This window comes from Onychomys torridus, chromosome 6 (genome assembly GCF_903995425.1).
Source record: "Onychomys torridus chromosome 6, mOncTor1.1, whole genome shotgun sequence".
Lineage (NCBI taxonomy): Eukaryota > Metazoa > Chordata > Mammalia > Rodentia > Cricetidae > Onychomys > Onychomys torridus.
The window spans coordinates 129,624,515-129,650,643 of NC_050448.1; the positions used below are offsets into that span (position 1 = coordinate 129,624,515).

General features: G+C 40.9%; 1 protein-coding gene and 1 pseudogene across 4 annotated transcripts in view; both read left to right on the top strand.

Moving 5' to 3' along the window:
• Slc44a5 (solute carrier family 44 member 5) overlaps nucleotides 1-26,129 on the top strand; it is a 348,525-nt gene that overhangs the window by 28,740 nt on the left and 293,656 nt on the right. The gene's annotated exons all lie outside the window — the stretch shown is intronic.
• LOC118585511 lies at nucleotides 18,849-19,399 on the top strand (annotated as a pseudogene).

Sequence of the window (26,129 nt, forward strand, 5' to 3'; positions counted from 1 at the left end):
AAATTTAATCAAACTTGTTTGCTAATGATAAAAAACAAATTGAGAACAATGTACAAATCACATACCACTAAGAATTTTATAATTCTTCTTACTTAAAATACACTTAGGGGGCATGTGAGGGATATAAAAAAAATATATTTGAAAGCTATCCAAACCTAGTTCCTAATAGGTCATTCTTTTTTTTTTTTTTTTTTCCAGAGCTGAGGAGTGAACCCAGGGCCTTGTGCTTGCTAGGCAAGCGCTCTACCACTGAGCTAAATCCCCAACCCCTGGTACCTAATAGGTCATTCTTGTGGGGAGTTCTTTGAAGATTTATGACCATATGAAGGATTTTTTTTTATTAAAGATGTGTTTATGTATGTGGAAGTTTTGTTTGCATATACATCTGCACACCAGAAAAGGACACCAGATCTCGTGGTTGTGAGCAGCTGTGTGGGTGCTGAGAACTGAGCTCAGGACCTCTGGAAGGACATCCAGTGCTCTTAATCTCTGAGCCATCTATCCAGCTCCTAGTCAGACCGTTTTAATGGTGGGATTATTGCATATTACAAACAAGGTAAAAAGAAAAACATTAAGAAATAACAAACTGTTGTGAAGCTGATCTGACTTTTGCTGAACATGTAATGGGAAGACTTAGAAAGTGTGGGGTGATTATGTAAACAGGTCCCCCGGGGAAGCAATAGGCAACATGTACTGCCCACTTACATGTGTCCCAGAGTTTCCGATATTTGATATCTGCTAACTTGTTCAATTCTATTGCTTGATACACATTTATAGTTTCCCTACCCTGTGCTGCGTATTAATTTGGCCCCTGAGGATATACACTGGAACAAAAACCAGAAGAATATTTCTGCCTTTCGAGTAATTTATACTGTAGTTGAAGAAGGCACACACTTAAATCAAAATTAGTAAGTAAAACATATAATGTGTATTATATAGTGTTAATCTTTAGGGGAGATATTGGATGGTAAAGTGGGATGTGCCTGAATGCGTGAATGAAGATTTCTTTTATTTTAAGGCAGGGTTTTAGCTAAGACTGGCTTTATAGCCCAGGATGACTTTCAGCTTGGAATCCCCCTGCCTCAGCCTACCATGCTGAACCTCCACACCCAGCTCCAATGTATCAGAAATACTCCTCAGGAAAGGACAGAGATGCAGCTAGGAAAAAGCAGAAGGCTGTTTTTCACACCATGCGATTTCTACACCCAAATCTCCCTTATCGTCTCTCTGGGAATCAAACCTGCATCTCCTGATCATCACACACTCGTCCTCTTTCCTTTAACTCTCCTTGCGGCCCTGGCTCTCTGCTAACCCAGAATTATCATGCAGGCATCTTCCTGCTTTGGGCCCTTTGCTCTTGTAGGTCCTTATTTCTTCTTCCAGATGGTTTTCATCCCTTTCTCAGATCTTTGCGCAGGTGTCCCCATCTCAGCGAGGTCGCCTCAGACTATGCTGGGTGTTTATGTCCTCCAGTGCCATCCAGTCACAGTAATAATGGCTGATGCAGCACACAGTTGCTAGGGTTGCTTTTTGTCAATTAATCCCGCCACGCAGGTGCAGCCAGCTAACACCTGTTGTGCTATGTACTCTTAACTCAGCAAGATAAATCACTGAAACTTCAGTGTATACTTTTGGTACTACATGGGCTCACATTAATGTAGACTATTGTAAATGACTCAACAATCAGAGAATTCAAACATTATTTACTTTTTAAATATCATATAGGATTTGGATACATTTCCTACTAGCTCATAGGAAATATTTAATGTATTGGCACAACATCCCTGTGAATAACTATTTAATTGTTAATGAATGGCTGATGTACTGTTAACTGTTGAGTAATACATTCACCAAGTCAGTGTACACGTGGTTCATAGTCAATAACATGGTTCATTTATCATTTGGCAGTTGGTCTCATCAGAATAAGGACATTATAAAAATCTATTTTTCATGAGTACAGTGGACCTGTTATGTTTACTGTTTCATTTTGGTTCTCTCTGACTCTGTTTCTTACAGACTTTTTGCTGCCTTTTACACAGTGGGCCATGAGCCTGGGGGGAGGAAGAGAGAAAAAGTATGTGATATAAATGTTCTATTTGTGACTGAGAACTCTATAGATACTCTCTGCACTTCTTCTAATTAAAATTTTAAAATTTATTTTACATACCATCCACAGTTATTCCTTCAGCCCCTCCTCCCGTTCCTCCTACTCTTTTCTACCTGCCCCTCATCCATGTCTCAGAAAAGGTAAGGCCTCCCATGGGAGTCAACAAAGCATGGCATATCAAGTTGAAGAAGGACTAAACTCCTTCCCCCTGCATCAAGGCTGAGCAAGGCATTCCTCCATAGGGAATACATTCTAAAAAGCCAGCTCATGCACCAGGGACCAATCCTAGTCCCACTGCTAGGGGCCCCACAGACAGACCAAGCTACACATCTGTCACCCACATGCAGAGGGCCTAGTTCAGTCCCATGCATACTCCCTAGCTGTCAGTCTAGAGTCGGTGAGCTCCCACGAGCTTGGGTCAGCTGTCTCTGTGGGTTTCCCCATCATAATCTTGACCCCTCTTGTTTATATAAAGTCTCTGCACTTTACTTCTAATGAGTACTGAGAACTTCACTAATATATGGGTAGGGGGACAGGAGTTCAAGGAACACTTTTATGCTGTGTCTCTTTAGCAAAATAATAATAGAGGGTTCACTCCTGAGACCTAGGTCAATCATGTTCATGTAGAGGACCCCAAACCCAGGAGTGTAGGGAGAGCACAAATTAGAGTCAATGGCTTACTCAAGAAAAGAGGTCATAGCTGATGGGCGCTGGTGGCACACGCCCTCAATCCCAGCTCTTGGGCAGCAGAGGCAAGCGGATCTCTGAGTTCAGGGCAAGTCTGGTCTACAGAACAAGTCCCAGGACATCCAGGGCTACACAGAGAATCCCTGTCTCAAAAAAAAAAAAAAAACCCAAAAAACAAAATGAAAACAAAAACCAAACCAACCAACCAAACAAAAACAATCAACCAAACAAAAAGAGAACATGAAATCTGGGGAACTCTAGAGAGGGACTGTATCTGAAGAGGGTTAAGGGGAGGAGTTGAGTGTGAATAAATCAAAATACATTGTATGAAATTCTCAAATAATTAATACAAATATACTTTAAAGCTATTTTTCCTTTCTACATTGTGCACTGAATCACTTCATGATTTTAAAACATTAAAGTCTAAACTTGCTCTATTTCATGCTCAAAATAGTAATATATGTGGTGAGAAGTGCATAGAGAAACAGGGTAATCTGCTCGCATGCCACCATGCCCCAATCATGATGATAATGAACTGAACCCCTGCACTGTCAGTCACCACCTCAATTAAATGTTTTCCTCTGTAAGAGTTGCTGTGGCCACAGAGTCTCTTCACAGCCACAGAAACCCCAACTAAGATGTAAGTTAGACATCTTTTAGAATTTAGTGTGTTTACTTGCTATATATTTTCTCTGAAAATAGGAGTAATCATATTTCTTCTCACCCAATACTTGCCTTCCTCCTCTTGGTTGTCATTGCCTTGCTCATGTTCCCAGAGGACTGTGTACAACTGCACACACACACACACACACACACACACACACACAATCCTGTTTTACCCTAAGTATTTGTCTTGTAAATGTTCATATATGGATAATCAGTCTTTTCTGTCCCATTTATTGTTTGGTTTTCTTACATCACCTGGATTCCTATGTGGGAAAGGACAGGCCCATGTGAGAGTTGGAGGAGCAGGAGCTTGATCACACGTGCTCAGGAGGTGGGGGCCACTGGCTGACTTACAAGGCGGTTCTGCTTCGGAGGCAGATCTGTTTCTGGACTTCCAGTGTTAGGCAGTTTGCTTTCTCAGCACTGCCAGGGTATAGTTAAGTATCTGGAACAGTTATTATTATCAGTATTTAACAAGATTTGTATTTTCTTTACAACTGCATGAATTTTGGGTTGCAGAAGAAAAGGTTTGTAACAGAATAACTCCTTACTACGACATCCTGAGGGGTTTGCTGGGGGAGATGACTCCATAGTGAAGCATCAACTGTGCAAACTGTGTGTGTGTGTGTGTGTGTGTGTGTGTGCATGTGGTATATTTGTGGGGTGAACGTATGTATGTAGTATATATGTGTGTGGTATATATGGATGAGGTGTGTGTTCGGTGCATTTGCAGGTAGGTGCATATGTCCATGTGCTTTCTTACGGAGGCCAGATGAAGGCATCAGAAACCCCCGAGTCATTCTCTATCTTATTCTCTCCCACAGAACCTGAAACTCACCATTTCAGCCAAGCTGGCTGGAATGTACGCTTCCTATCTCTACCCCAAGGTAGAGTTACAGGCACTTGGAGTCATGCCCAGCTTTTCTGTGGATCCTGGGGATTAAGTCTCAGGTCCTCATGTGTACACAGAAAGGCCTTACCCACTGAGCCATCTTGCCAGCCTTCAGTGTGTATTTTCTGTCAGAACATCCTTGAGGTTAGGTTCCAACACTGCAGTTTATCTACGACACCACTTGAAAGTGTGAGAAAATGAGACAGTCTCCATTGTTTTCTTTGAAATTTTTATTAGATTTATTTATTTTATTTCATATGTGAGCAATTTGCTTGTATGTGTACCACATGCATGCCTAGTGTCCACAGAGTTCAGAAAAGAGCATCCCATCCCTTGAACTAGAGTTACTGGTGGTTCTGAACACCGGTCCTCTGCAAAAGCAACAAGTGCTCTTAACCACCAAGTCATCTCTCCAGCCCCAAGGCCTGATGTTGTGGGACACAGGACATGTGTAGTGGTATTTGCTGTGCCCATGATTGGGCTATATGGTCCAAAGGAGGCGGTACTTCCTGCCCTTGTACATGACCTCTTAAAAGGGAAGGGAGAGGGGTCATGTGTTAACCCATCCTTGTGGCCATTTAAGAGGTCACATACAAAGACAAGAAACACTGCCTCCTGTATAGCCCAAGGTTATGGGCAGAGCAAATACCACTACAGACACACATTATTGTTTTGTCCGTTAGCACTGCCATTTAGTTACTTTTATATGTAACACAGGTGTGGACTCTGGTGTCCATCCTTCCCTCCTTCCCTCTTCCTCTTCTCCCCCTCCTCCTCTTTCTTTTTAAAGACAGGATCTCTCTACATAGTCCTGGCTATCCTGGAACTCACTCTGTAGCTGAAAAAGACCTTGAACTTCTGATCCTTCCAAGTGCAGGGACTGCAGGCATGTGCATCATATCTGGCTTTGTATTTTTTTAAATTATATTTGTGTTTTAATTTTACACATCAGCCATGGGTTCCCCTGTCCTCCCCCTCCCGCTCCCACCTTCCCCCAGCCCATCCCCTCCATTCCCATCTTCTCCAGGGCCAAGACTCTCCTGGGGATTCATTTAAACCTGGTGGATTCAGTACAGGCAGGTCCAGTACCCTCCTTCCAGGCTGAGCAAAGTGTGCCTGTGTATGCCCAAGGTTCCAAACAGCCAGCTCATGCACTAAGGACAGGTCCCGGTCCCACAGCCTGGGTGCCTCCCAAACAGTTCAAGCTATTCAATTGTCTCACTTATCCAGAGGGCCTGCTCCAGCTGGGGGCTCCACGGTCTTTAGTTCATAATTCATGTGCTTCCATTTGTTTGGCTATTTGTCCCTGTGCTTTTTGCAATCTTGGTCTCAACAATTCATGCTCTTACAGTCCCTCCTCTCTCTCGACAATTGGAGACCTGGAGCTCCACCTGGGGCCTGGCTGAGGATCTCTGCATCCACTTCCATCAGTTATTGGATGAGAGTTCCAGCACGACTGTTAGGTTATTTGGCCATCTGATCACCAGACTAGGTCAGATGAGGCTTTCTCTTGACCATTGCCAACAGTCTACAGAGGATATAATATTGTGGATTTCTGGGGACCTCTCCAGCACTCTGCCTATTCCTGGTCTCATGTGGTCTTCATTTATCATGGTCTATTATTCCTTGTTCTCCCTTCTGTTCTTGATCCAGCTGGGATCTCCTGCTCCCCTAAGCTTTCTTTCCCTCAAACCTTGCCCTTCATTACTCCCACTGTCGTCCAGGTTGTTCATGTAGATCTCATCCATTTCTCTGTCATTGGGTGATCTCTATGTCTTTCCTAGGGTCTGGCTTTGTATTTTAATAGTCTATATCTTGGGAGATTTGCTTGGCTTTATCTTTAAATATGTCCTTTATATTATACATGCATATATAAAAATATAAATAAATAAATATATACATACACACACATACTAACACTCTTATTTACTGGTGTTTCTTTTCTATAATATCTTCATCCTGTTTATGAAGTCAACATTGTCTAGAGATAGTCTGAGAATATTATCTTGAAATTTATGTAAATTGCCCATGTTATCATTGCTTATTGGGTGTTATTTTTTTTCCTGCTAGGTCATGTATATCTTTTTTTTTTTTTTAAAAAGATCTTGTATATCTTGCAAGCTTTAGTAAAGTGTCTGGTATTTTTGGTGGACTGTTCCTTTGCAAGAGTAAAACCAGGGGCTCTGGGCATGAAAGTTTTATAATTGATATCCCCTGCCTGTTGCTTAATGAATGGGGCATTAGCTATTAATCTTGGGGATCCCTTGTTACCAAAGAGGACTTTAATTATCTCATCATCTTACTTTTCCCTAGCACTATTAGTGAAAATATCAATATCTATCTCTCTATCTCTGTCTATCTATCTATCTATCTATCTATCTATCTATCTCTGTCTATCTATCTATCTATCTATCTATCTGTCTGTCTATCTATCTATCTATCTATCTATCTATCTATCTATCTATCTATCTATCTCTGTCTGTCTATCTATCTATCTATCTATCTATCTATCTATCTATCTATCTCTGTCTATCTATCTATCTATCTATCTATCTATCATCTATCTATCTATCTATCTATCTATCTATCTATCTATAGATGTAACCATCTTGTTAAATAAGAAACACAGAGCCAAATACAGAGTTAATAGCTAAGAGGTCAGAGCAATAGCTGAGAGCTGAAAACCTTACCCTTCACTGCTGCTGCTGTCTTTCCTCTTTGCAAGAGACCTACTTCCTGTGTCCTGTCTTGTTTTTGTCTTTTTTTTGTTGTTGTTGTTGTTTTTCGAGACACAGGGTTTTTCTGTGTAGTTTTGTGCCTTTCCTGGAACTTGCTTTGGAGACCAGGCTGGCCTCGAACTCACAGAGACCCGCCTGGCTCTGCCTCCCAGGGATTAAAGGTGTGCACCACTGCCCAGCCTGTCTTTTTTATAGACTTTCTGTTCTGCCTTCTCATTGATTGTAAACCCAACCACATGACCTCCTCGTTACTGCCTGTACAGACCTCCAGGTCTTCTATGGTTGGTATTGAGATTAAAGGCCTGTGTCACCATACTGGCTGTATCCTTGAACACACAGAGATCCTGCCTAGCTCTGCCTCCCAAGTGCTGGGATTAAAGGCGTGCACCACCACCGCCCAGCTTCTGCTATGGCTTGCTCTGACCCCAAGGCAACTTTATTAACATACAAATAAAATCACATTTCAGTACAAATAAAATAGCACCATATCTATCTATCTATCTATCTATCTATCTATCTATCTATCTATCATCCATCTATGCATCCATCTATCTGCCATCTGTCTGTCTGTCTATCTATCTATCTATCATTTGTCTATCTTGTGTGCAGGGTTCAGTGCCTGGCTTCAGGCAGTACACTACCAAAGATGGAGTAAGGCTTATGCTTGTTGACCTCCCTATCAACTAGGTTCAGCCATTGTTTTCTGTAATAGCCTGGTGCTAAATTTAGATTTTGTAGATTATATATTCATTTTCAAAAGATAAGCAAATGAAACAATGATTTGGTCTTGGGTTGTAGCTCAGGGACAGAGTGTTGGTATGGCGTGCTTGGGGACCTGAACATCACAAAATCAAACCAGGAGAAAACAAAATAGGATCCCCACCTTTCAAATATGCAAAAACTTACAAAAATTAGATCGTGGGCTATAGTTCACAGCCTCTGCATTAATCCCTGTTTTATTCTTGACTAGGGTCTCAGCTTGGACTTTGTAAACTGGACTGGGTCTTTCTCCATTGTTTGCACCCTTCCTGGCTTCCTCCTTCGCTTTATGTTCTGAGCTATATTCTTTGATTTCTTAGTCACTAGTCTTCCATCAACTTCCATATCTCTGTTAAACATTTATGTCCTTTGTGGCACCACCCCCCTCTTTGGGGACCTGTGGGTTCTCTTCATTGAATTCTACTTCCCAGCACTCATGCCATTTTCTAGATGCTAACACCTCTAGTTTTAGCCAAAGGACTGTATCTTATTTAGGACACTTGTCCACCCACCCACAGGACAGGGTTGTGGAGCCAGAGAATGACCCTGTAAGCAAAGTTAGTGGAAATTGGTAAGCATTGGCTTTTTCACCTCTGTTGGAATACTGCTAATGGCATTAGGGTCCAGATGCCTACAGGGATACTGTTTGCTAAGGGACCCTTTATTGACAGTCTATATCTCATTTTCCTTCTTCTGCCCAATGTTTATAGGGGTCAATCTCATATAAATTGCTTCTATTCAAGACCCCTTATCTCAGAGTTTTCCTTCTGTAGACCTCAAATGAAGATACCTTGGATTAAATCTTTTCTTTATTATCATTTTAATGAAATTTCAGGTAGAATGCCATAAATTGAAGAAGGTCTTTTGTTATCTGGTCTCTCAATCCTCTTAACCAACAACGTTGTATTGGACACTTATTATGGGCCTGTGGTATTTGTGGGGGAGAGAATAGTGAGATAGACAGAAATGTTGCCTGCCAGAAGTTTGTGTGCCTGGCTGAGGCTGAACTGTACATGTCATGGGCTTCACAGTTCTTAGAAATTATTTGCAGATAGTGACTTCAAAAGGAGTTCGTCATTGAAATGGGCAAAGGAGTAGATTTGAAAACAAAATTATGGGGCTAAGCACTTTTTAGTTGAACATAGACCTTCTTGACTTAGTAGGAGTGTTGACTCTAGAGCAGTTTGCCACCCTACAGGAGGAAAAATTCTGAGAAACAAGTTGAAGGAAGTATTAAAACGCAGATACATACACAGGACTAATTGAAATTGTAGGAGCTGTCCCTATGAATATGGATGGAGATTAGTGATAAATAAGTCATGTAATTAGGGTTAGATTTGACAGGAAGCAAGCACTCACTCTGTGAGTGGAAATTCAAAGCATCTTTGAAGGGCCAATACTGTAGCATAGAATGCTTTGCTCTGTGGGAAGAGGCCATTGCAGGCAGGGGTGAATTTCATCCTTTATCCTGGTGACAGACTGTAGGATTGAGAGTCAAAGGGCTTTTTGAGTAATGCTGTTACCAGGAGAAAAACTCCTCAAGTGCAGAGAATGGGAAAACCATGAAGGACTCAAAAGAAGGACTGAGGAGGTGGCTCAGTGGTGAGGACCTTGCTGCAGAACCACGAGGACTCGTGTTTGGGTCCCATTAGCCCACAGAAAAGCTAGGCCAGTAGCTGTAAACAGCACTGGGGTGGGAGGTGGTGAGAATGGGGCTGGGATTCTGGTAGCTCACTGGCCAGCCAGTTTATCCTGAATGGGAAACTCTATATCCAACAAGAGACCTTGTCTAAGTTGGAAAGCAATCAACCTCTGGCCTCCAGATGTGCATATATGGATAATCACATCTATACAATATGGTTACTCACAGATACACATGCATGCATGCACACGTGCGTGCGCGCGCACACACACACACACACACACACACACACACACACACACACACACACTTCAGAGGAAGAGGCCAAACTCCTGGGAACCTCCTAAAGCACAGGTAATGTCTGAGAGGACAAGAAGAAAAAAGCCTGCATCTGGACCAGTCAGAATCACACGCCTGCATCTCAACACTTGGGAGGCGATGGCAGGAGGACCGAGGAGTTCAAAGGTCAATGCCAAAGTCCATTAAGTGATGATGCCGTTTTCTTTCTTTCTTTCTTTTTCTTAAATGTGGGTTCTGGGAATTGAACTTGGGTCCTGAATCTTGTGGAACACTTCACTGACTGAACCATCTTCCCACTTTCAGCTACATAGCAAATTTGAGGCTAGCCTGGGCTAAATGAGGCCTTTCTAAAACAAACAAGAGAGAGATAAGATAGATAGATAGATAGATAGATAGATAGATAGATAGATAGATAGATAGAGAAAGAGGGAGGGAGGGAGGGAGAGAGAACATGAATATGAATCAAGGAGCAGGTTAATTAGATAGCTTATTAGTTATTGGCAAGAACTTTAGTAAGAACTGCCTTATCTTTCTTTCATCCTACTCTTTTAAAAAATATTGCATGTGTTGTATATGCTATGTATGTTGGATATGTATGTGTGTGTGTTATGTATAAGTGTGTGGTATATGTTTTGTGTATGTTGTATTTGTATGTGTGTATGTTGTATATGGTATGTGTATATTGTATGGTACATGTACTTATGTACTTATGTGTGTAGAGGCCAGAGGAAAACTTGCTGGGTTCTGTTTTCACTTCTACTTTGTTTTGCAGTGAGGTCTTGTTTCTGCTGCTGTCCTCTAGGCTAGCTGGTTTGTGAGCTCCCTGGTGATTCTCCTGTCTCCCTCTTGCAAGATTATAGAAGCCTGGCACCACACATCTGGCTTAATAGCTCTCTCTCTCATACACATAGATAGATAGATAGATAGATAGATAGATAGATAGATAGATAGATAGATAGATATGCATGCCATAGTTTTGTGTGTGGAGGTCAGAGAATAACCCATGAGAATTGATTTTCTCCTTCTACCTGTGGGTCATGCAAATTGAACCCAGGTCATCAGGCTTGGCAGGAAGCATCTTTCCCCATGGAGCCATCTTGCCAGCCCTAGCATATCTGGCTTATTTTTGTGAGTTCTGGGGATTGAATACCATCAGGCTTGAATAGCAAGTGCTTTACCCCTGAGCCATCTCCCTCAATTCTCCATGTTGACTGGATTGTTCTAGTACAGGGCTTGTGCAGGCAACCACAACTGCTGAGTTCTTGAGTATGGTGGCTCCATCATCTAGATAGCACTGTTTTGAAGCAATCTTCCCTATATCTGGCTTTTACAATTTTTCTGCATCGTTTTCCATAACATTCCTCGAGCTCTGTGGGGAGGGATATGAGCATTTTACAGCTGTGAGTCTCTATATGAAGTAGAAACCTCTCCGATGAGACAAACCCTAAATGTTAAATGTTTGTTTCACTCTGTGTCTCTTCAAGGTTCTCTCCTCCTGCCCTTGCTGTCTGCAGTAGCTGCAGACATCACATCCATCTAGTCCTCTGTTTGCTTACCCACTTCAGAGCTCCTTTTCTATAGCCATCCAGTAACAAAAGCAGACAACTTCATAGGGATTCTGCTTCCTTAGGACCTAGAAATAGGAATTACTCAGAGGACTCTGGATGCTTTGCTCCCAGTTTTACACACTCTGTAAACAAATACGCTGCTGCTTGTGGTCTGTAGTAATACAATCAGGCTTCTGCTGCTTGGCTGCTGTCAGATAGTTCTGATTAGAAACTTATGCAAAAGCTTCTAGCTCCAGACAGGTGTTTTTCTGAGAAAATCCTGAAGTTGCCATATAAAACATGGAGCTATAGTTAAGAAAGTAGTTCTGGCTTTTTTTTTATAAATATATTTATTTTATTAATTTTTTTTTTCATTTTACATACCAACCCCAGTTCTCCCTCCCTCTCCTTCTCCTGTCTCCTCACCTCCCTCCCATTCTACCCCCATCCACTCCTCAGAGTGGGTAAGGCCCCATGGTAGTCAACAAAGTCTGGCATACCAAGTTGAAGGAGAGCCTAGCCCCTCCCCATTGTATCAAGGCTGAGCAAGGTATCCCACCATAGGGAATGGGTTCCAAAAAAGCCAGTTCATGCACCTGGGATAAGTCCTGGTCCTGCTGATAGGGACCCCACAAACAGATCAAGCCACACAACTGTCACCCACATTCAGTGGGTCTAGTTCAGTCCCATGCAGGTTCCCGGGCTGTCAGTCCAGAGTCAGTGAGCTCTACGGGTCAGCTGTCTCTGTGGGTTTCCCCATCATGATCTTGAACCCCTTCTTCTTCTTCTTCTTCTTCTTCTTCTTCTTCTTCTTCTTCTTCTTCTTCTTCTTCTTCTTCTTCTTCCCCTCCTCCTCCTCCTCCTCCTCCTCCTCCTCCTCCTCCTTCTTTTTGAATGCCGAATGCCATTTATTGAAGGAGAGAGGAGGTCTTAAATACAGGCTTACAGCACAATGGGAGAACACCAGTGGGCAGAAATTCGCTTCTGATTTTTTTTTTTTAAGCTGAGGATTGAACCCTGGGCCTTGTGCTTGCTAGGCCAGTGCTCTACCACTGAGCTAAATCCCCAACCCTTCCGGCATTTTTTTTTAATGCTCTAGATTTAGTTGTAGAAAAAAAAAAAAAAAGATCAACATGTTATCATGGAGGAAAACAGGGTTTTCCAAATACCTGCGTAAATCATGACTATAGGCATACTCACCCATTTCTAGATCATATAACTGTGGGGCTCGGGAGCTGGAATGGGACTTTGTGGACTACCTGCTCACCATTGCAGCCAGTCAACACCTCTCTTCAGTACTGACTCATGATAGAGGTAGAGATGGATCAGGGTGATACAGCAGATAAGAGTAGTCTCTCATCATTCACACATAGCTATGTAGTGATGGATAGTTGCTCAAGCTCCTTTCCCATTAATCTCTTTTTCCATGTTGGAAGAAAATAGCATTAATGTCCATTCTATAGAACTGAGGGGCTTTGGATATCTTAAATAGTATGTAGAGGTAAGATATTGTTATTTATTTCTTCTGTAGCATGTGAAAGTATTTCTTATGTTCATTCTTTCTCAGCTGTAGTCAAATCTGTGGTCACCCCAACTTTCAGTTACACCCTTTGACTTCTCTGACACATCTGTAGTGTTTCAAGCTGACACATTAATGTGATTTGACCTCATTGAAATACACATGCATATTTGAGAGAGTTTTTTAAAAATCTAGCTGTATCCTCACCAAGATTTTAATAAAAGGTTGTTACAGATGATAAAAGCACCATCTCCCAACATGATTTATTTTCAAGCTGAGATTGGAATCCGAGAGGTCGTGCTGTTCTGCCTGGCTGCTTAAAATGATTGCTTAACACAATTGTGAGCAAAACAAGAGACTCTGGTTTAGTGGCACTGGAGTTAGCCTTTTGTTCACAGATTCAGTCACATGACTTTTGCAAACTAAATGCATTTTTTATTAGCATTGATTATGTGGATCTATAGAAGTGTTTTCTGAATCACTTGGGCTTCTAGTGTTACAAGTAGGCTTCAGATGACTACCATATGTATCTTTATCCTCACTTAGTGCTCATTGTCTTAGTTATGTTCTATAGCTGTGAAGAGACACTATGACCAAAGCAACTCATATAAAGAAAAACGTTTAATTAGGGGCTTGCTTACCATTGCTTACAGTCTCAGAGGCTTAGTCCATTCTCATCATGGCTGGGATCATGGCGACAACCATGGTCCTGGAGCAGTAGCTGAGAGCTCCACATCCTGCTCTGTAGACAGAAGGCAGAGAGGGAGCCTGGGCCTGGCTTAGGTTTTTGAAACCTCAAAACCAAGCCCCCAGTGACAACCTTCCTCCAAGAAGCCCTTCTGATCCTTCTCAATCCTTCTGATCTTATCAAAGAGTTCCTCTCCCTGGTGACCAAGCATTCAAATATATGATCCTATGGGGGCATTATCATTCAGACCACTACACCAGTATTGGGGTTCTTCATGTCCCTTTTACATTTTTGTAAGCTGAAGTGATAATCCTTAGGCATTGAGGAATGCCTCTGCTTCCTTCAGGTTCTCACAGCTCACACACTGACTTCAGAGCTGTCTCATTACTGGATAACATTCCAGGCTCATTGTCATGAACAGATGTACCTGATGTGGAACTGATGCTATTTAAAGATGGGATTGTTTTTTTCTTCTTTTTTTTTTAAACATTTGAATAATGCATCAATGCAAAAAGTAACACCTTCTACATTAATAGGTTTTAGATGCCAAATTAAATCCCCAGAATTTGTGACTAAAATGCTGCTTTGTAATTTCTAAGGTTGTATCTGGCTTTGATAAGAAAAGGATTTTAAATTCATTTAGTCTCTTTCTGGCATAAATTGTTCTCTTTGACTTTCATGATAGCTCCTGGAGGTAGGAATTATTTTCATTTTGACAAGAAAGCTGTCAGTTGAAGAGATACTCTGCAAAGGCCTGTGGAAGGAGCTTGGATGGTAGAGTACTTATGGAGCGAGCACGCACGAGGCCCTGATTCAATCTCCAGTACAACAGGAACTGATACAGTAGCACTTGCCTGTAATCCCAACACTTGGGAGGTGGAGGCAGAAGAGTCAGTAGTTGAAGGACATGCTTGAGTATATAGCAAAATCAAGGCCAACTGGGCTACACAAGGCTCCATCTCAAAAAGAAAAAAAGAGTCAGCAAAATTATTAAGTGAAAAGCTGAGTCAATGCTTTGAACATAGATGGACACCAAAGACAGTCAAATTCTCTCTGTTCTCCCTCCTGGAGTGAAGGACAGAAAAATGGATGTACTAAATGTCAAACTGGCTCTGGCCATCTGGGAGGAGAGCCTGGCTAGTTCTAATATGAACTGCGATCCACCTGTCCTAGACAAAATTTAACACCAGTTCAATCCCTCTACAGAATAATCCCACCCTCATAAAACTGGGGGATATGAATACATTTCCTTAGAGGCTGTGGTGGTTTTAAAGAAAATGGCCCCAATAGGGATTGGAACTAGAAGGAGGTGTAGGAGTTTGAATGTAGTTGGCCCCCATAATCTCATAGGGAGTGGCACTATTAGTAGGTGTGACTTTGTTGGAGTGGGTGTGGCCTGGTTGGAGGAAGTACGCCACTGTCGGGGAGAGGATTTAGAGGTCTCCTAATTTCAGGATACTGCCCAGTTTCTGAGTCAAGATGTGGGACTCTTAGCTCCAGAACCATGTCTAACTGCATACTGCCATGCTCCCTATCATAATGATAATGGAATGAACATCTGAAACTGGAAACCACCCTCAACTGTTTCCCATATAAGAGTTGCCATGGTCATGATGTCTCTTCACAGCAATAGAAAATCTAACTAATACAGAAGGTGTGGCTTTGTTGGAGGAAGTGTGTCACTTGGGGTGGGGTGGGCTTTGAGGTCTCAGAAACTCAAGTCAGGCCTGGTGTGTCTCATCCACTTCCTGCCACTTGCTGGTCCAGATGCAGAACTCTCAGCTACCTCTTCAGCACCATGTCTGCCTGAGTGCCACCATGTTTCACACCATGACATAATGGACTAAACCTCTGAGCTGTAAGGCAGGCCCAATGAAATGTTTTCCTTTATAAGAGTTGTCATGGTCATGGTGTCTCTTCACAGCAATGGAAACCGTATGACAAGTTGTTTCCACACTTAATGGCGAAGCATTGGATACAGGGCTGCTGTCATTTGTGCACCAACAGCAGTTTTGAGTTGAGGGGGATGTTCCCAGTTTGTAAGAGCTTGATTGTCCCCACTAGTCTCCTGCTGGGATCTGGCTAAACATTTTCAGGAGGAATTTATCCTTTCGAATCATTTCAGCAGTATTCAGATGGAAGTGGAGGAGTTCCCCTCACTAGAGAGGATCTAAAAGGCCAGGGCTGCCTAGCGAATGGGTGGGTGGGTAAGTTCAGCAGAAACTTACATTCAGGAGACCATAGGCCGACTTTTGTAATGGGCAAACATACACATAAAAAGCATCCATTCTCTCATTCTTAAAGGCTTTTGGTCATTTGAAGAGCCTGAGATCCCTTTGGGGGGTCATATGTGAAGAAGTCAATCCATCTGCAGAACCCTCACTGCTATGTCCAGAGCTTTTGACAGCACTTGTTGGTACTTGAGAATCCAATTTGCTCTTTACTCACCCCAGTGGATCACTTCAACAGAAAGTTAGAATGGTTAATTAGAATGTAATTCTCCCAAATGAAGAGATGGTTCCCATTTCCCCAAAAGCAGCTTCAAGGTTAGTGTTAGTGGTTTGCAGAGCATGTTGTGTTCTCTGTTGAGTCAGGGTTTCCTTATAAATGACTGGCATACCCCATTGCAGATTATATCAGATGTGCACTTGTAGTGTTTTGATGTGTAAGGTTGAAATAACTTCCGTAACAAGAATGTTAAGCATGTAAATTCATACAATTTTGGTTAATAGTCTGTCTTCCTTAAACAAACAAACAAAAAACCTTGCCAGGTAGTGCTGGTGCACACCTTTAATCCCAGCACTTGGGAGGCAGAGCCAGGTGAATCTCTATGAATTCAAAGCCAGCCTGGTCTTCAGAGTGAATTCCAGGACAGCCAGGACTGTTACACAGAGAAACATCATCAAAAAACCAAAAACCAACCAACCAAACAAATAAACAAAAACCTTACAAATACAGATTCTATTTAATAATTTACTTATAGTATATGTATATGTTCATATGCATGTAGTTACTCATGCATGTATGTGCACACATATGTGGTGGCCAAAAGGTCCAACCTGGGTTGTCTTTCTTTCTTTCCATTTTTTGAGACAAGGCCTCTCCCTGAACCTGGGTCTCTCTGATCTGGCTGGCCAGCCAACCCCAGGGATCTGCTATCTACCTCTAGCCATTACTGGGGTCACAAACGTGGCTGTGAAGCCCAGCTTTTTAAAGGTGGGTTCTGGAGTTCAGACTTGACTCCACATGCTTACATGGCTTGCACTTTACCAACAGAGACATCTTCTGAGCTCTCAGAGCACGTCACTACTGTTCCAGGTTCCATCTTGCCTTTTCTATTGGCTCTATGTCTTTTCTCAATCAAGATGTTGGAGGCAGTTCTCAAAATTTGACTTAAAACAGAGTTGTAAACTTTTAAAGTAACTTATAGATAACTAAATGGAAGTAGAAACAGATAGAATCTCAATACATAATGAGATGGAACAATTATGATATTGATAATTAAATGGCCTTGTATTAAATAATTGTATCAGTATAAATATAGCACTGTCTCTTATTGTCTCCAATGTCACAACTGCCTTATGTATAAACTAATTTTTAAATTCATAGAGAGCTTGTGAAACCATGCATTTGGTTACTTGGTTAGCCTTATACAGGGTTATTTTAAGGTATTCATCCAACCATTATGTACAAGTTTTCTTGGCTATCACTTTGTAAAAATTTTCTAGACATTATTAAAGAGAATATTAAATGTAGAGTATTTCACAGTTTTGCTATCAGAGAAGGAAAGACAAAAACAAATAAAATAATTCCAGACAGAGACTTTTTGAATAAAATACCTGTTGTTTAGGGGAATGTGTGTGCATGTACATGTGCTTGTGTGTGTGTGTGTGTGTGTGTGTGTGTGTGTGTGTGTGTGTGTTTCTGAGGCCTTTGCAACTACTGAACTATACCCTTAGCCCCTTTACTCACTTAAAAATGTTCATTATACTCAGTTACCAGGTATAGGGCTACCTGCCTATAATCCTAGCACTTGGGAAGCTGAGACAGGAAGATTGAGAGAAAAGAGAAACCAACCAACCAACACTCACTCACACACGTACTCACACACAAACCCCCATGCTCACTTATTTTCCCATCCTGTCCTTATTCCTGCCTTCATTTTTACAATAAAAATATTATATCAGGATGGCACTTGGTAAGGACACCTGAAACTCTAAGTAAAAATTTTCCTTTAATTTATTCCAATACAAATAATATGATAGCTTGTGGTGATATTTTATTTGTGCTCTAATAAATAAAGCTTACTTGGAGATCAGAGGAAAAAGCCAGCCATTATATTAAACATAGAAGTCAGACAATGGTAGCACATGCCTTTAATCCTAGCATTTGGGAGGCAGAGATTCATCTGGTTCAAGGCCACACTGGGAACAGAGCCAGGCATGGTGATACTTGCCTTTAATCCCAGCACTAGTTAACCATAGAGATCTGGAAGTCTGTATAGACAGACACGAGGTGACAGAGCTGGGTGGAAAGAGGAAGTAATGTAGCTGGGTGAAGAGAGGAAGTGAGATGGCAGGGACAGAAAGGCATAGAGGCATGGGTATACAGGAAGTAGCTCTCCCTTTGGCTGAGGATTTCTAGTGGTAAGAACATGGCTGGCTTCTTTCTACTTCCCTGATCTCCCAGTTTTCACCCCAATATCTGGCTCTGGATTTTTTTTTTATTAATAAGACCATTTAACAATTCTTCTTACCATAGCTATTAACCTAAAGGTAAATTATAACAATAGTAAGCAATAAATTTAAAATAATGTGCTGGCAGGAAATGGAAACCCAAAATGTTGTTTACTGTGTTGAGTGTACCACAACTTTCTTCATGTATGCTGGAGATAGGTCAGCAAGAAGTAGGAAGGATTCATGACACAAATAATTCTACTTCAAAGCATTTGATCCTGTCCTAATTTGGAAATACTTTAAAATTACATTTAGTGTGTTTGCATGTTCCACAACATGTATGTGGAGGTCAGAGGACACCCCACAGGAGCTGGTTTTTCTTGTCACCATGTGGGTCCCAGGACTTGAGCTCAGGTTGGTAGGCTTGGGAGTGAGTATCCTTATTCACTGACCCGTGGTGCCAGTCTTGACTTTGCTTTGACTTTGCACAGCATTTTGTTGTTGCTGTTTATTTTGAGACAAGGTCTCACTATGTAGCTCTGGCTGGTCTGAAATGTGTTGGTAAAGCAGGCTGGCCTTGAACTCACAGAAATCTGCCTATGTCTGCCTTCCAAGCTGGGATTAAAGATGTGGGCTACTGTGCTTTCCCCTGGCAGCTCAGTGCCTGGAGTTACCTTAAAGGATGTTAATCAGCAGGAGTTCCTCAGAGCTCTGGCAGCCTTCCTCACAGTCCAGGAAGCTGAAAGCTCCTGAATGCCTGGACATAATCAATCTGGCTAAACATAAAGAGCTTGCCCCCTCCGATGAGAACTGTATCTACAGAGAAGCTGCTTCTACAGCACAGAACCTGTACCTCCAAGGTGGTGCCGGGGTTGACTCCATGACCAAGATCTACGGAGGTCAGCAGAGAAGTGGTATAAGGCCCAGTCACTTCAACAGAGGCTCCAAGAGTATGACCCATCAGGTCCTTCCTCTAAGCCCTGGAGGGGATGAAAATGGTGGAAAAGGACCAAGATGGGAGATGCAAGCTAACACCCCAGGGACAGAGAGATCTGGACAGGATCGCCAGACAGGTGGCAGCTGCCAATGAGAAGCACCAGAACAAAGGATTCTGGCTTAATACGTTGCCTCATCCATTTAAAAAACTGTGTCCTACCACACCTCTGGCTGTGCTTTGAATTTATTCAGCCAATGATTGCTGGATTCTTCAAGATTTCCTCAGCATAGGAGAAAATGGAGGTATGACCCTACTTGGCACACCACACTTCTAAATTAGAAGCATAGCACATGATGCTCCTGAGGTCAGAACTCTGAATTCTGAAGTAGTGTGAGTAGCCAGCAGCTGGCAGGTGGATGAGCCTGCATTCTCCACATCTCCTTTCACCTGGAGATCCTGGTGATGTGAGGGCTTATTATCCAATCCGAGGTAATGTGCTAACCAATCACAGCTGATAGGCTTCCATTGTATAAGTGGTTCCTCATATGCAAGAAAGCAGATGCTGGTCCCTGAACCCATCTCTGGAGTGGTGCATCTCCCCTGCCTCACTGACTCATGGCCATTGCTGTCTTGTGGGGGGCACTCCAGTAACAATGACACCTTAGTGTTAAATTCACTGAGAATTCAATGATCAAAGTCAATATTGGAATGCTGAGCATGCACTGTGCAGTGTCCAATGATCAAAGTCAATATTGGAATACTGAGCATGCACTGTGCAGTGTCCATTGGTGCTTGAGACACAGTAGTAAGAAGAACTTGTCTCTGTCCTCACAGCACTGCCATTCTCCTGGGAGAAGACAAACATGACAGTGTTTGGAAATAAGTGCAAACAAAGGATGCCAGTTACAATTAAATGCTGTTGAAAATAATACAGTAGAAAAAGAGTAATCTGAACAATTATCTGAGCATAGCTTATTTACAATAAAAATATTTCTATTCTTGCCTTTCTTTTGCCAATAAATTTACTGATAATAACCTCTGAAAGTATGCTGTGAAATCCATGTATAATCACACATAATTGATTTATCCACTTTTTTTATATTACAAAGGACACATTATGATTCAGTAACTTTGGATCATACAGAAAAAAGCCTTCAGATGAAAGTGATGCGTGGAATTGAGACTGACATGTGTGCTGTTGGAGGCCACCACTAAACAGTTAGCAGAGTGCAGCACTAGCCCAGAGATCATAGATCCTGAAGAGAGCCTTTTTTAATCAGAGGTAATTTTAGCCTCGTTAGGATTTGTACATCAATGATAGCTAACTAAGAATGAGTACACAACTTGTCAGCTTAATTTCTGTGTTGGTTACTGCACACAAGTCATGCATATGAAGTGGAATGAAATTAGAAATCCATGGAAGATGCCAGCTTGCTTGTTGATATAATAGATGACCAATGAACAATTTTTCAGGGACCTGTCTGAGGCGAATGGAGATGCCTCTGTCTTTTGAGGCCGTTTCTCAATCTTGGGCATGAAAGAGTGGAGACCAAGTCTATCACAGACACAGTTTTGTGTGCAAAGAGAAACTACCTAAAAATCTGTAGAGGCTAACTTGTAGAAAATCTGCTTTTAAAACTATCATGAGTGTACTGTACCATTTACCTATTTAAAGAGTCCATTTTAATTGCTCATTTAGGATAGTCATAGGCTGGGGCAATTGTCAATACCACATTGCCTAAGACTTGGCGGCAGGTTTGCTTATTTTTGTCTGTATAGATGGGTGTACTTTGGATGTTACATTGACTTTGCATAGCTATGTAGTAGTCTATGGTGTAGAAATACACCAGAGTTGTTTGTTTATGTATCAATTGATTGCAGGAAGTTGTTTCCACAGTTTGACTATTATGAATAATGTTTCTATAAACAAATTTGCATGTCTTCCTGTGGCTACATATTTCATGACTTTTGGATATAAAAACAAGAATCACTAACTTATGGTAACTCTATATTTGCTTTAAAAAGATTTATTTGTTCTTTTATGTATATGAGTGTTTTACCTTTGTGTGTGTGTATTGGTGAAATTATTAAGGCCACTCCATGTAGTTAAAAGGGAGGTTTATTTTGTGGGGTAACTTACAAATGAAGGGGTAGGTTGCAGGGTCTGGCAAAGGTATAGGGTAGTCCGGCGGTGTTCTCTGGAGAACTCTGCTCGGTCCACCTCCAGCGTCCGGCGTCCCAGAACCAAGAGAGCGACCTCCTCCTGATCCTTGGTCTTCTGCTTCCTCCTCTGCCCCACCTTGTGGGCGTGATCATTACTGAAGCCTCAATGGAGGTTGGAACTTCCAGGCCAATGCTGGGATGGCTATCCACTACATCTCCCCCTTTTGTCTAAATAAGAAAGTTCTAACCTAATACAAGACTATACACAAAGAGATGGTTATCAAATATTGTCCAGGAGTAATGAGGGATAATGACTTAGATAAGTTGGAATTACAATAAGTGCAAACAATGTCAAGCAAAAAACACATAGTAAAATCCAGGGAAGTCTAGAGCGTGGGTAGGTGGCATGTTACAAAGATCATTCCAAAAGGTATCCTATCCTAAAGAACCTGAGTCTAATACATAATATATTCTATCTAAGATATTATATATGTATATATACTAAGTTGTAACTATAACTGCTAATCTCCAACCTCATCAAAGACCTGAGAAGGAATGTAATAATACCTGAGAAATGGGAGAAGGACGCAAGCAACTTTCGGGAGTCTTGCAAGAGTAGACAGAGACAGCTAGCAGCCTGGACAGTCACCTAACATTTCTCAGTATTGTTGGTGCATTCAAATTGGCTACAGGCCTAGAGTATCTGACAGACCATTTCAGAAGCAGGAATTCTGAAAGACCATCTTACCCTGTCTTGGCAAAGTATGGTGGTCGCTTTCATTGTGTCACGCTTGTCCAGAAAGGACAGCATTTGTACTGTCAGCAGTTGAGGCAAGGGCAGTTCTTTGGCTATTTTGTGCCAAGAAGACAAACTTCCAAGTGGAAATGTCTTAGAAGCCCAACATTCTCTCAGGATCAAATTGGTGCTGCCAGGAGCAATTGTGTCTCACATCAACAGAATTCTAAATTATTTAAATGCCATATTCTCTAGGTCCATGAAGTGTTTGAAGATTACCTGTCCATCTGACCTATGTATTTATAAATCTGGATAACCTAACTAACATAATTATAGAGGTGACAAGCATAGGTGATAATAACTCTGTAAGTCTCATCTACCTAAACAACCTAAGGACTAAGGCTTCCTATAAATAAGGCAAAGAGTCTGTAAGCAATTGTACAGTAAAAGGACAATGACTTCAAATTGTGACAATACACAAAATATCTTTAACAGAGGTAGGAATGTATAATGCAATATGCAATATGATAATAATCCTAAATATATATCAGTATACAGAATATCTTAAACAGAAGTAGAACATACATACAGTTTGACAGACATAAATTCACATTTGTATCAATATACAAATATTTCAAATAAGAGTAAAAATATGTGTACAATATAACAAACATAGTTCTGTATTTGTATCAATATACAAATTATCTTAAATAGGAATATAAAAAGTTTATATTTGTATCAACATATAAGAATTCATAACAGTGCAAAGGCTGCTATATTACTAAATTTGTTTACTAATGTATGTGATAGTCTACCATAACATGTTATACATATCCATTCCATTTCTTCTTTCCCCTTTTTTTTTTTGAGACATATTTTCTTTCCTTAAGGAGAGTACTGAGTTTGACCATTTCTTCTACCCCCAACCCTAGAACCATTATCCATAACCCTGAGAAATATGAAACCTAAGGGATAAGGGGCGTCGTTTTCTTAGAATTGCTTCCTGCTGTTTAGGGGGCGATGGTATCTCTGTTGGGTATTGTGAGAAAGCTCAGATAGTTAAATCTCAGTTAGACTAACTGTAGATTCTGCAGCAACTTTTAGAGTAATGGGTAAGAATGTCTGAAATTCTGGCAAGAAGTGTAGTATGATGATGATTACCATGGTATCATTCTGGATTGGGTAGAGTTGTTGTTGTTGTTGGGGCCCCATCTTCCTTCTGGAGACTTCAGAGATTGCTATTGGAAAAAAACTTATTTTTTATCAGAATGGAAAGTTTGGATTTAAAGATGTCATGACATGTAAGAAAGGATTCCAAGAAATCAAGAATAAGCATGGAGAGAATTAGAATCTTGAAGATAATGGTCCCTTAAAATTGGTTTCCTTCTGTCTCACACCAGAGGGCTCTTCTGATATGGGACTGAAGAATCTCTCAACCTTTTTTTTTTTTTTTATCAATATGCTTGGGTTTAGAGAAGGAGTGAGCCAGTTCTATCTCCAAAGCCAGCTTGGTTTATAATTAAATTGGAACCACAACTATTCTAGATTGATAGAGATATAGATGTTAGACAGTGATATCTTACCCTGTGTAGATTGGTACCAATAGATTCTTTCTTTCTGCTGTAAACATCCGGATATCCAAGGCCTTATGATTTCTGGAAGATGGGTATTTCCATTATCCTGGAAAGACAAAACAGAAGCCTACCCCAACCTTTGATTGTTAAATTTTTCTTACAACCTGAGGAGATGTCACATTGGTGGATGATCTTTTATTTCTCCTCATCAAGGGGTTTCTCCTGTTCAAATCGAATTTTTATTAATTTTGTTGGTATCCATAGCTTTTCTTCTCCTGTGGAAACAAAAGCAAAACCCCTTCCCCAACGTAGGACATATCCAGGTTTCCATTCTGAGGTCAACACATCTTTGAAATAAACCAGTTGGTTTAGCTCAGGAGTTTTGTTTGTCGTCCAATGTCTCTCCGCAGCTGTTGTTCCTTTCTCATCAGCATTGAGAAAATTCAAGGTTAATAAAGCACTATGCAATCTATTTCTAGGAGTCATTGTTACCTGTTGCTGTTTATTTAGCATATCCTTTAAAGTTCGATTGGATCTTTCTATGATTGCTTGGCCTGTGGGATTGTGTGGTATACCTGTAACATGCTTTATATTGTAATAAGCAAAGAACTGTCTCATTTTATTGGAGACATATGCTGGGGCATTATCTGTCTTGATTTGTACAGGTATTCCCATGATGGCCATAACTTCTAATAGGTGTGTAATCACAGAATCAGCCTTTTCAGAACTCATAGGAGTTGCCCACTGAAATCCTGAATAGGTGTCAATGGTATGGTGTACATACTTTAATCTTCCAAATTCTGTAAAATGAAACACATCCATCTGCCAAATTTTATTTCTTTGTATACCTTTTGGATTGCTCCCTGCAGGTAATGGAGTTTGGTTATAGAAGGAACAAGTAGGACATTTTTTCACAATATCCTTAGCTTGTTGCCAAGTAATGGAGAAATCCTTCTTCAAACCTTTGCTATTTACATGGTGTTTCTTATGAAATTCTGAGGCTTCTAGCACATTACCTATTAGTAACTGATCAATCTCATCATTACCTTGTGCTAGAGGTCCTGGCAGACCTGTATGGGATCTGATATGTGTTATATATATAGGATGTTCCCTTTTTCTGATGATTTCCTGCAGTTGTATGAATAATGAAGTTAATTCTGTATTATCAGGAATAAATTCAGCAGTTTCAATGTGTAAAACAACTCTCTCTGCATATTGAGAGTCAGTGACTATATTGAGGGGTTCTGTGAAGTCCATCAGTACCATAAGAATGGCATACAGTTCTGCCTTTTGTACAGAGCTGTATGGACTTTGTACCACTTTACTTAAGTCTCCTGATTTGTATCCTGCTTTCCCTGATTTATTTGCATCAGTATAGAATGTGAGGACTCCAGAAATTGGCTTATGTCGTACAATGTGAGGAAGGACCCATTCAGTCTTCTTTATGAATTCTATCCTCTTGCTTTTGGGATAATGGTTGTTAATCTCTCCCAAAAAGTTACTGCAGGCTCTCTGCCAGTATTCATTATCTTTCCGTAGTGATGAAATTTCCTCGTTAGTTAAAGGTACTACAATTTCTGCTGGGTCCATTCCTGTCAACTGACGAAGTCTTAATTTACCTTTTTGAATCAAATCAGAGATCTTTTCTATATAAGTCTTTAATTTCTTATTTGGTTTACGTGGTAGGAGTATCCATTCCAATATAATATCTTCCCTCTGCATCAAAATACCTGTGGGGGAATGTCTGGAAGGGAATATGACAAGAATGCATTTAAGTTCTGGATCCACACGATCCACATGTGCTTCTTGAATTGTCTTTTCTACTAGAGCCAATTCCTTCTCAGCTTCGGCTGATAATTCTCTTGGACTATTTAATTCTTTGTCCCCTTCTAGAGTATTAGCCAAATATGATACCCAATAAGTTGGAAATGCTTCCTAACAACTTTTGAAAATCATTAAGAGTCTTTAATCGATCTCTCCTCAGTTGTACCTTTTGGGGTCTAATTTTTTGTAACTCTATCTTATATCCTAAGTAATTAATAGAATCTCCTCTTTGTATTTTTTCAGGAGCAATTTGCAGTCCCCAGCGAGGCAAAACTTTTTTTACTTCTTCAAACATGCTTTCTAATGTGTCTAACTTTGGATCAGCTAATAGGATATCATCCATATAGTGATAAATTATGGATTGTGGAAACTTTACACGAATTATTTCCAATGGTTTTGCACAACGTATTGGCATAAGGTAGGGCTGTTTAACATTCCCTGTGGGAGGACCTTCCATTGATATCTCTTGACTGGCTGAGAATTGTTATAATTAGGAACTGTGAAGGCAAATTTTTCTCTATCATTTTCTTGTAATGGTATGGTAAAGAAACAGTCTTTTAAGTCAATAACTATTATAGGCCATTCTTTGGGTAGCAGAGAGGGCAAGGGCATCCCAGTCTGTAGGGAGCCCATTGGCTGAATTACTTTATTAATAGCTCTCAGATCTGTCAGCA